Source organism: Dendrobates tinctorius, unplaced genomic scaffold, assembly GCF_039654945.1.
Source record: "Dendrobates tinctorius isolate UK_male_01 unplaced genomic scaffold, ASM3965494v1 ptg000251l, whole genome shotgun sequence".
NCBI classification, from domain to species: domain Eukaryota; kingdom Metazoa; phylum Chordata; class Amphibia; order Anura; family Dendrobatidae; genus Dendrobates; species Dendrobates tinctorius.
Window position 1 is genome coordinate 6,045,179 of NW_027361918.1, and position 12,865 is coordinate 6,058,043.

General features: G+C 47.2%; 1 protein-coding gene across 5 annotated transcripts in view; it reads right to left on the bottom strand.

Moving 5' to 3' along the window:
• LOC141065356 (mitochondrial inner membrane protein Mpv17-like) overlaps nt 1-12,865 on the bottom strand; it is a 102,890-nt gene that overhangs the window by 17,496 nt on the left and 72,529 nt on the right. The window contains exon 1 of one of the 5 annotated variants that reach the window (XM_073557795.1): nt 731-891. The exons of the other annotated variants lie outside the window; for them this stretch is intronic. The gene's annotated coding sequence lies outside the window, so the exon portion shown is untranslated. Of the gene's footprint in view, nt 1-730; nt 892-12,865 lie in introns of those variants that run through there. 5 annotated transcript variants of the gene reach the window in all.

The window sequence follows — 12,865 nt, forward strand, 5'->3', positions numbered from 1 at the left end:
TAGATTTATACAAGCACCACTAGGGGGAGCTCACTACATACAGATTTATACAGCCACCACTAGGGGGAGCTCACTACATACAGATTTATACAGCCACCACTAGGGGGAGCTCACTACATACAGATTTATACAGCCACCACAAGAGGGAGCTCACTACATACAGATTTATACAACCACCACTAGGGGGAGCTCACTACATACAGATTTATACATTCACCAAGGGAGGGGGGCTCACTACATACAGATTTATACAGCCGCCACTAGAGGGAGCTCATTACATACAGATTTATTCAAGCACCACAAGAGGGAGCTCACTACATACAGATTTAGTCTGTGTCAGTAGCTTCACAATCATGGGGAAGACTGCTGACCTGACAGATGTCCAGAAGGCAGTCACTGACACACTCCACAAGGAGGGGAAGCCACAAAAAGTCATTGCTAAAGAAGCCGGTTGTTCACAGAGTGCTGTATCCAAGAATATTAATGGAAAGTGGAGTGGAAGGAAAAAGTGTGGTAGAAAAAGGTGCACAAGCGACCGGGATAACCACAGCCTGGAAAGGATTGATAAGAAAAGGCAATTCAGTAATATGGGGGAGATTCACACGGAGTGGACTGCTGCTGGAGTCATTGCTTCACACCACACACAGACGTGTCCAGGACATGGGCTACAAGTGTCACATTCCTTGTGTCACCCACTCATGACCAATAGACAACGCCAGAAGCGTCTTACCTGGGCCAAGGAGAAGAAGAACCGGACTGTTGTCAGTGGTCCCAGAGTCTGGAGGAAGAGTGGAGAGGCCACAATCCAAGCTGCTGGAGGTCTAGTGTGAAGTCTCCACCATCAGTGATGGTTTGGGGAGCCATGTCATCTGCTGGTGTAGGTCCACTGGGTTTTATCAAGACCTAAGTCAGTGCAGCCGTCTACCAGGACATGTTAGAGCTCTTCATGCTTCCCTCTGCCAACAAGCTTTCTGGAGATGGAAATGTCATTATCCAGCAGGACTTGGCACCTGTCCACACGGCCAAAAGTACCAATGCCTTGAGTACACACAACAGTATCACTGGGCTTGATTGGCAGCAAACTCGCCTGACCTTAACCCTGTAGAGAATCTATGGAGTATTGTCAAGAGGAAAATGAGAGACACCAAACCCAACAAGGCAGACGAGCTGAAGGCTGCGATCAAAGCAACCTGGGCTTCCATAACCCCTCAGCAGTGCCACAGGCTGATCGCCTCCATGCCACGCCGCATTGATGCAGAAGGAGCCCGACCAAGTATTGAGTGCATTTACTGATCATACATTTCAGGAGGACGACATTTCAGATTTTACAATCATTTTTCAAGCTGGTGTTATAAAGTATTCTAAAGTACTGAGATGATGACTTTTGGGTTTTCATTGGCTGTAAGCCATAATCATCAACAGTAACAGAAATAAACCCGTGAGATAGATCACTCTGTGTGTAATTACTCTATAGGATAGAGGAAAGTCACTTTTTGTACTGAAGAACTGAAATAAATTCACTTTTAGATGATATTCTCATTCTGAGAAGCACTTGTAGATTTATACAGCCACCACTAGAGGGAGCTCACTACATACAGATTTATACAGCCACCTCTAGGGGGAGCTCACTACATACAAATTTATACAGTCACCACTGGGGGGAGCTCACTACACACAGATTTATACAGTCACCACTGGGGGGAGCTCACTACATACAGATTTATACAGCCACCACTAGAAGGCGCTTACTACATACAGATTTATACAGTCACCACTGGGGGGAGCTCACTACACAGATTTATACAGTCACCACTGGGGGGAGCTCACTACATACAGATTTATAGTCACCACTGGGGGGAGCTCACTACACACAAATTTATAGTCACCACTGGGGGGAGCTCACTACATACAGATTTATACAGTCACCACTGGGGGAAGCTCACTACATACAGATTTATACAGCCACCACTGAGGGGAGCTCACTACATACAGATTTATACAGTCACCACTGGGGGGAGCTCACTACATACAGATTTATACAGTCACCACTGGGGGGAGCTCACTACATACAGATTTATACAGCCACCACTGGGGGGAGCTCACTACATACAGATTTATACAGCCACCACTGGGGGGAGCTCATTACATACAGATTTATACAGTCACCACTGGGGAGAGCTCACTACATACAGATTTATACAGTCACCACTGGGGAGAGCTCACTACATACAGATTTATACAGCCACCACTGGGGGGAGCTCACTACATACAGATTTATACAGTCACCACTGGGGGGAGCTCACTACAGATTTATAGTCACCACTGGGGGGAGCTCACTACATACAGATTTATACAGTCACCACTAGGGGGAGCTCACTACATACAGATTTATACAGCCACCACTGGGGGGAGCTCACTACATACAGATTTATACAGCCACCACTGGGGGGAGCTCATTACATACAGATTTATACAGTCACCACTGGGGGGAGCTCACTACATACAGATTTATACAGTCACCACTAGGGGGAGCTCACTACATACAGATTTATACAGTCACCACTGGGGGGAGCTCACTACACAGATTTATACAGTCACCACTGGGGGGAGCTCACTACACAGATTTATACAGTCACCACTGGGGGGAGCTCACTACATACAGATTTATACAGTCACCACTAGGGGAGCTCCCTACATACAGATTTATACAGTCACCACTAGGGGAGCTCACTACATACAGATTTATACAGTCACCACTAGGGAGAGCTCACTACATACAGATTTATACAGTCACCACTAGGGAGAGCTCACTACATACAGATTTATACAGTCACCACTAGGGAGAGCTCACTACATACAGATTTATACAGTCACCACTGGGGGGAGCTCACTACATACAGATTTATACAGTCACCACTAGGGGAGCTCACTACATACAGATTTATACAGTCACCACTGGGGGGAGCTCACTACATACAGATTTATACAGTCACCACTAGGGGAGCTCACTACATACAGATTTATACAGTCACCACTGGGGGGAGCTCACTACATACAGATTTATACAGTCACCACTGGGGGGAGCTGACTACATAGATTTATACAGCCACCACTAGAGGGAGCTCACTACATACAGATATGAACTGTCCTCCCATCTCTCTTCTTGCTCCCTCTTCGACCGCTTACAATCTGGCTTCCGGTCACACCACTCCACTGAAACTGCCCTTACTAAGGTCACCAATGACCTCTTAACCACCAAGAGCAAGCGACACTACTCTGTCCTCCTCCTCCTGGACCTGTCGGCTGCCTTTGACACAGTGGACCATTCCCTATTATTACAGACCCTCTCATCCCTCGGCATCACAGACTTGGCCCTATCCTGGATCTCATCATACCTAACAGACCGGACATTCAGCGTCTCCCACTCACACACCACCTCCTCACCTCGCCCCCTATCTGTCGGAGTCCCACAAGGTTCAGTCCTTGGGCCCCTGCTGTTCTCTATTTACACCTTTGGCCTGGGACAGCTCATAGAATCTCATGGCTTTCAGTATCATCTTTACGCTGATGACACACAGATCTATATCTCTGGACCAGATATCACCTCCCTACTAACCAGAATCCCTCAATGTCTGTCCACTATTTCATCCTTCTTCTCCGCTAGATTTCTGAAACTCAACATGGACAAAACGGAATTCATCATCTTTCCCCCATCTCACGTGACCCCCCCTACGAACCTATCAATTACAGTAAATGACTGCCCACTTTCCCCAGTCCCACAAGCTCGCTGCCTCGGAGTAATCCTTGACGCTGATCTCTCCTTCAAGCCACATATCCAAGTCCTTTCCACTTCCTGCCGACTTCAACTCAAAAATATTTCACGAATCCGTTCATTCCTCACCCAAGAATCTGCAAAAACCCTAGTCCATGCCCTCATCATCTCTCGCCTTGCCTACTGCAACCTCATGCTCTGTGGCCTCCCCTCAAACACTCTCGCACCCCTCCAATCTATTCTAAACTCTGCTGCCCGACTAATCCACCTGTCCCCCCGCTATTCCCCAGCTTCTCCCCTCTGTCAATCCCTTCACTGGCTCCCAATTGCCCAGAGACTCCATTACAAAACCCTAACCATGACATACAAAGCCATCCACAACCTGTCTCCTCCATACATCTGTGACCTCGTCTTCCGGTACTTTCCCGCACGCAACCTCCGATCCTCACAAGATCTCCTTCTCTACTCCCCTCTTATCTCCTCTTCCCACAATCGCATACAAGATTTCTCTCGCGCATCACCCCTACTCTGGAACTCTCTACCACAACATATCAGACTCTCACCAACCATCTAAACCTTCAAAAAGAGCCTGAAGACCCACCTCTTCCGACAAGCCTACAACCTGCAGTAACCACCGATCGACCAAACCGCTGCACGACCAGCTCTACCCTCGCCTACTGTATTATCACCCATCCCTTGAAGATTGTGAGCCCTCACGGGCAGGGTCCTCTCTCCTTCTGTACCAGTTATGACTTGTATTGTTTAAGATTATTGTACTTGTTTTTATGTATACTCCTCCTTACATGTAAAGCGCTATGGAATAAATGGCGCTATAACAATAAATAATAATAAATAATAATAATATATACAGCCACCACTAGGGGGAGCTCACTACATACAGATTTATACAGTCACGACTAGAGGGAGCTCACTACATACAGATTTATACAGTCACCACTGGGGGGAGCTCACTACATACAGATTTATACAGCCACCACTGGGGGGAGCTCACTACATACAGATTTATACAGCCACCACTAGAGGGAGCTCACTACATACAGATTTATACAGCCACCACTGGGGGGAGCTCAGTACATACAGATTTATACAGCCACCACTGGGGGGAGCTCACTACATACAGATTTATACAGTCACCACTGGGGGGAGCTCACTACATACAGATTTATACAGTCACCACTGGGGGGAGCTGACTACATAGATTTATACAGCCACCACTAGAGGGAGCTCACTACATACAGATATATACTGCCACCACTAGGGGGAGCTCACTACATACAGATTTATACAGTCACGACTAGAGGGAGCTCACTACATACAGATTTATACAGTCACCACTGGGGGGAGCTCACTACATACAGATTTATACAGCCACCACTGGGGGGAGCTCACTACATACAGATTTATACAGTCACCACTGGGGGGAGCTCACTACATATAGATTTATACAGCCACAACTAGAGGGAGCTCACTACATACAGATTCATACAGTCACCACTGGGGGGAGCTCACTACATACAGATGTATACAGCCACCACTAGAGGGAGCTCACTACATACAGATTTATACAGTCACCACTGGGGGGAGCTCACTACATATAGATTTATACAGCCACAACTAGAGGGAGCTCACTACATACAGATTCATACAGTCACCACTGGGGGGAGCTCACTACATACAGATTTATACAGCCACCACTTCATGAAATATTTGCCTGGAATGGCTTCTGATAAAGATTTGAGGTATTACCGACCCTGACCTTCAAACAGTGTTTTTGACCAGTATTGAGCCATATTCCAAACCTGTTATAAGCCCAAATCTGGCCAAATTCACTCAGCTAAGTGAACAGAATTGACAGTCCATCATTAGAGAACACGTCAACTGCCGAAAAAATGGCGCTAAATACCTTGTAAATATCCATGCGCCCCCCCGATTCTGCCGCTCTTTCCTGTTTTGCGCGGTATCACCCTTGCGTCTCCTCCTTCACTCTGTGCTGGGACCGTTTCTTATTAATCCCCTTGTGGATGGAGTGGAGAGTAAAGTGTCCTATTCTTTGCTGATGACAAAACTACGTAGGATAATGGAAACGTAGCCTGACTGTATAGTAGTCAATAGCAAGTATTTGAAGTGTAAAGGAAATTACATGTTTTTTTAAATACTTTAAAAATATCAACTATGAGAAATGTGAGGTGCATTAATATTCAGCCCCCCTGTAGGCTGATGCCCCTGAGTGACCAATCGCCTCCAGAAGTCACATAATTAGCCACATCTCATGGAGCACTGTGCAATCCATTATCCAAAAAAGGGACGCATGGCACAACTGCAAACCCACCAAGACACGGCCGTCCACCCAACCTGACACCCCGACAAGGAGAGCGCTGATTAGAGAGCAGCCGAGAGGCCGATGGCCACTGAGGAGGAGCTGCAGATCCACAGCTCGGGGGGAGAATCTGTCCACAGGACGACTATTAGTCGTATACTCCACAAATCTCCCCCTTATGGAACACAATCAAGAAGAAAGAGATTTCTGAACGCTATAAGAAGTCCCATGTCAGAGACACAGTGAGCATGTGGAAGAAGGTGATCTGGTCAGATGAAGCTAAAGTCGGACTTTTTGGAGTAAATGCAAAACGCTAAGTCTGATGGAAAATGAACACTGCTCATGACCATGAAAACATCAACCGCACCGTCACAAATGGTGGCGGCAGCATCTTGCTGTGGGGAGGCTTTTCTTCAGCAGGGGCAGGGAAGCTAGTGAGAGGTGAAGGGAAAATGGATGGAGCTAAATACAAGCCGATCCTGGTGTTTCATAGATGTAATTTTAAAATCTACAGTATAAGACCTTTCATAGTCAATACTGAAGCAAAGCTAAGACACTGGAGATGACCCCGATACAGGGGGACCCCCTGCTGTGAACAGGTAATTAACGTGTATCTAATGGATCGCCGGGCACGGTTGACTCAAGAATGCAGCAGGCAATAGATTTATGACCAGTGGAGATAACTCCTTAGTCAACTGTTTATTTGTCCAGACCATTGGAGTTCTGCCTACTGTTGTGTCCTGACAAATTGGTGGCAGCGGTGGGGTCGGCGTGGTTCTCCCTGCTGTTGTCCATCACATGAAGGAAAACCTGGAGGCTGCAAAAGACTTGATACTGGGGCGTAGGTTCACCTTGCAGCAAGACAATGACCCTATACATCCTGCCAGAGCTACAATGGCGGGTTTAGATCAGGCCTGCACAACATGTGCCAAAGGATGTTGTGCTGCCTGCAGAGCTATCCAGAAAACGCTGCTCCCTTCTCCATACATTTAAATGCATTTGGTGGTGTGGGGGGGGGGGGGGGGGGGGGGAGTATATCTTGCAGAGGGGCGGCGTGGGGGGGGGGTATTTTGCAGAGGGGCGGTATTGGGGATATTTTCATAGAATCATAGAATGGTAGAGTTGGAAGGGACCTCCTGGGTCATCTGGTACAACCCCCTGCTCAAAGCAGGAGTCACTAAATCATCCCAGACAGATGTCTGTCCAGCCTCTCTTTGAAGACTTCTATTGAAGGAGAACTCACCACCTCTCATGGCAGCCTGTTCCACTCATTGATCACTCTGTCAAAAAGTTTTTTCTGATATCTAATCTGTGTCTCCCCCCATTCGGTTTCATCCCATTGCTTCTAGTCTTTCCTTGTGCAAATGAGAATAAAGTTGATCCTTCTACAATGTGACAGGCCTCTCCTACATTACACGGGATAGAGGCCACTCTTATATTACATGAGATGAAGGCATCTACTATATTACACAGGATGGAGGCCACTCTTATATTACACGGGACAGAGGTCTCTCTTATATTACACGGGACGGAGACCTCTCGTCCATTACACAGGATGGAGGCCTCTCCTATATTACACGGGACGGAGGCCTCTCCTATATTACACGGGACGGAGACCTCTCCTATATTACACGGGACGGAGACCTCTCGTCCATTACACAGGATGGAGGCCTCTCCTATATTACACGGGACGGAGGCCTCTCCTATATTACACGGGACGGAGGCCTCTCCTACATTACACGGGACGGAGACCTCTCCTACATTACACGGGACGGAGACCTCTCGTCCATTACACAGGATGGAGGCCTCTGCTATATTACACGGGATGGAGGCCTCTCCTATATTACACAGGATGGAGGCCTCTCCTATATTACACAGGACGGAGGCCTCTCCTATATTACACAGGACGGAGGCCTCTCCTATATTACACAGGACGGAGGCCTCTCCTATATTACGCAGGACGGAGGCCTCTCCTATATTACGCAGGATGGAGGCCTCTCCTATATTATGCAGGATGGAGGCCTCTCCTATATTACGCAGGATGGAGGCCTCTCCTATAATACGCAGGATGGAGGCCTCTCCTATATTACACAGGACGGAGGCCTCTCCTATATTACACAGGACGGAGGCCTCTCCTATATTACACAGGACGGAGGCCTCTCCTATATTACGCAGGATGGAGGCCTCTCCTATATTACGCAGGATGGAGGCCTCTCCTATATTACGCAGGATGGAGGCCTCTCCTATATTACGCAGGATGGAGGCCTCTCCTATATTACACTGGATGGAGGCCTCTCCTATATTACACTGGATGGAGGCCTCTCCTATATTACACTGGATGGAGGCCTGTTGTGAGTTCATTCTCTGGTTCACCAGTTGTGAGTTCTCCTTCCAGACTCCCTCTGGTGGTAACAGGAGGTAGTGAGGCTGATTTGATCGGTGGAGATCTGCCACCTGAGAATGAGGATGAAGATTGGACCTCAGGAATCTCAGATTGGATTTAAGACAGCCGACGCCCTATTCAGTTGCTGGTGATTCCTTCTGGCTTGTCAGCTCTTGGTTTTCAGCTCTGTGCCAGTCATCTAAAGCTAAGTTTTTCTGCTAATGTTCACACTTGATTTTGTTGGTCTATTCAGTTTTTTGTGTGGTCTGCCAGCCCCGGCTGGGGGCTGAGCTGAATTTCCACTATTATTTATCAGTATTTTGCCAATTTGCTTTTTGTCCCTTACTAGTACGGTCTCTTTTTGCTCTGTCTCAGAATATTTCAGAGTGCTGATATAGTGGGAGAAGTCTAGTGACTTCAGGGTTAATTTTGCTATCAGAAGTGTTGGACATTATTTTTGTAGGGTTTTTTGCAGGTTGCAGACAGTGTCTTTCCTTTCCTCTCTAGTTAGTTTGGGCCCCATCGTTTGCTCAGCCTATTTTCCTGCCTGTGTTTGTGCCTTCATCTTGTTTCACCGTCAATACATGTGTGGGGGGCATCTATTCCTTTGGGGTCTGCTCTGGGGCAGTTAGTTTTCCCCATTTCATTCTTCAGGCTTATTTAGTCCTCCGGCTGTGATGAAGCATCTAGGTACATCGTAGGCACGCTCCACGGCTGCTGCTAGTTGTCTGGTAGGATCAGGGATCTGCAATCTGCATAGTTACCAACCTCTCTGGTTTTCTGTGACTTAGCTTGTTTTGCTTTTTTTCTCCTCGGTGACCCATTCATAACAGAGGCCTCTCCTATATTACACTGGATGGAGGCCTCTCCTATATTACACTGGATGGAGGCCTCTCCTATATTACACTGGATGGGGGCCTCTCCTATATTACACTGGACGGGGGCCTCTCCTATATTACACTGGACGGGGGCCTCTCCTATATTACACAGGATAGAGGCCTCTCCTATATTACACAGGAGAGAGGCCTCTCCTATATTACACAGGAGAGAGGCCTCTCCTATATTACACGGGACGGAGGCCTCTCCTATATTACACGGGACGGAGGCCTCTCCTATATTACACGGGACGGAGGCCTCTCCTGTATTACACGGGACGGAGGCCTCTCCTGTATTACACGGGACGGAGGCCTCTCCTGTATTACACGGGACGGAGGCCTCTCCTATATTACACGGGACGGAGGCCTCTCCTGTATTACACGGGACGGAGGCCTCTCCTATATTACACGGGACGGAGGCCTCTCCTATATTACACGGGACGGAGGCCTCTCCTATATTACACGGGACGGAGGCCTCTCCTATATTACACGGGACGGAGGCCTCTCCTATATTACACTGGAAGGAGGCCTCTCCTATATTACACGGGACGGAGGCCTCTCCTATATTACACGGGACGGAGGCCTCTCCTATATTACACGGGACGGAGGCCTCTCCTATATTACACGGGACGGAGGCCTCTCCTATATTACACGGGACGGAGGCCTCTCCTATATTACACGGGATGGAGGCTTCTGCTCCTTGATTGTGTCTCTTACTTCTCTCTTTATCATCCTTCTTATCTTGTCAAATTCAAAGAAACTTTATTGGCAGGACAAAATAAACATTAGTTTTGCCAAAGCAAGTGTACAAAAGGTAATAGAGATAGGGACTGAAGGGAGGTTGGGTAGGGGCTGTAGGAAAGGCGGATGGGGGCAGATCCAGGGTGGGGCTATAGAAGTCCATGGCATAGGGAAGGTGGATGGCAGATCCAGGGTGGGGCTATAGATGTCCATGGCATAGGGAAGGTGGATGGTGGGATGGGGCAGATCCAGGGTGGAGCTATAGAAGTCCATGGCATAGGGAAGGTGGATGGGGGATGGGGCAGATCCAGGGTGGGGGCTATAGAAGTCCATGGCATAGGGAAGGTGGATGGGGGGATGGGGCAGATCCAGGGTGGGGGCCATAGAAGTCCTTGGCATATCAGAGTTCTCTTTCTCGCAGTCTATGACACTCGCTCACATACCGCGCTGCTATCTCCACTGCTCTCTCTTCTTCCCCCAGCAGGATATGTTTTCTCTTCCTCTTTCATTGTGATGAAATCCGGGAACAGATGTGAGTCTTCTGAAGTGAGTGTCCCTCACTGCTGAGTACTTGGAGCAGTGTAGCAGGAAGTGGGTCTCATCCTCCAGGGCCTCCTGATCACAGTGTTGGCACAGTCTTTCCTCCCTGGGCTTGTAGCTCTGCCTGTGTCGGCCGACCTCGATGGCCAGACTGTGGGCACTGAGTCTATACCGGCTCAGGATCTTGCGGTCTTTGGGGTCCGGGAGTTTCTCCAGGTATGGAGCCAGTCTGTAGTCTCTCTGTAGACTCTGGTACATGGTCAGTTTCTGTGAGCTGATGATGTCGTTTTTCCACTCACTTACGTACCTCTCCTGGCCTTCGTCTACCATCTTCCTGATTCCGGCTTTTGTCAGGTTGTTGTGATTGGTGTTCTGGTCAGGTTGGGTTTGGGTGGGCTGTTCCGAAGGTCCTGGTTTGTCTTGTCTCTCTCTACCTTCTGTCTCTCCTATCTTGTACCTGTTTATCACCTCTCTTTCCCTTCTCCTCGATCTTGTGTCTCTTACTTCTCTCTTTACCTTCTTTCTTATCTTGTCTCTATCTCCTAGTTTGAATCTGTCTCTTTTCACCTTTTTCTTTACCATTCCTCTGATCTTGTGTCTATCTCTCTTTCATTTCTCTTCACTGTGTCATCTATGTTGCATCTGACTCTCACGCCTCTCTCTTTACTTTCTCTATTAACGTCTGTGTCTCTCCTATTTTATGTTTGTCTCTCACCGCTCTCTTTATCTTCTTTCTCATCTAATACTTAGTTGTTACCCAGTGTTTTTTAGACCTGCTTCCCATCTGTTACACGGAGTCACCAACTTCCGTCCCTGTCACCTGTTATTCCAGCCCAGGACGCTCAGATGACACCCCACAATGTTTTGGCATTTGTTGGCTTTGCCTCAGAAACGGCATTTTTCATGTCACCCCACAAGTGTTCTATCGGATTACCTCAATTTTATTGGACTGGAACCAAGGCTTTGTTGGTTTACTGGTGTGTTTAGGGTCGTTGCCTTGTTGAAACCCCCATTTCAGGGACATATCCTCTTCAGCGTAAATCATGACCTCTTCAAGTATTTTAATATCTGCAAACTGGTCCATGATCCCTGGAATGCGGTAAATAGGTCCAGCACCATTGTAAGAGAAACATGCCCACATCATAATGGTTCACCACCATGCTTCACTGTCTGCAGAGTGCACTGTTGCTGGGGGTCGTCTGATGAACTGTCTGCGGCCCTTAGACCCAAAAAGAGCAATTTTACTTTCATCAATCCACAAAATGTTTCTCCGTTTCTCTTTAGGCCGGGTGATGAGTTCTTTGGCACATTGTATCCTCTTCAGTACATGGCTTTTTTTAACAGTGGGACTTTGCGGTAATAGTTTAGCGTCACACGGGCATCTTCTGTCACAGTCCTCACAGGTAGCATAAGACTGTCTGTGATCATCCTGGAGCCGATCACAGGTAACGTGAGACCAGGGCTGTGGAGTCGGAGTCGGAGTTAGTTTTGGTTGGAGTCGGAAGAAATGTACCGACTCCAGCTTTAAAAAAAAATGTATTAATATTTCATAATTGAACTTTCATATGAATTTTATAAATGTTACTCAAATATATATGTTCTATCAAACTATGAACAACAGTGATAAGCAGTTCTGCTGGAGATAGAGACATTTCTTACTTCTTGTGGGTCACTGTTCTCCACTGCCCTTATCTAATCTTATACTTGGTTAACCTCATGCTGCCCCAACCCCCCTACTTACAATGTATGAAACTGAAAATGAAAATGTGTTGCAAATTCTTAGTAGTAAAGCTCCTCCTTTAGACTAGATCATACTAGGTGTGCATCTTCCAAGCATCTCACAGCTGCCTGCTACTCAGAAGAGGAAGACTGTAAGAAGTATTATCCTTTCAACAAACTTTGCATCAGTTAACTGTGAGTACATGAGGAATAATAACAGTATTACTGACCACTATATCAGTTGTACGACCTGGCAATAATTTTGTACAATTGTTTTTAGGAAAAACAATTGTCATTTGGATTGTGAATGCAGAATTAAAAACCTGAGAATGTCAAAGAAGCATCACATTAAATCAGCTGTATTTGAACATTTCACCATCACTCAAGATAGAAAACATTATGTCTGTCAGTGTATGACAAATGATCCAGACGAAAACAAATGCTGTGAAGCCAGGATCAGTGCATATTCAGGCAAAGATAAAAATGCTCCTACCAGA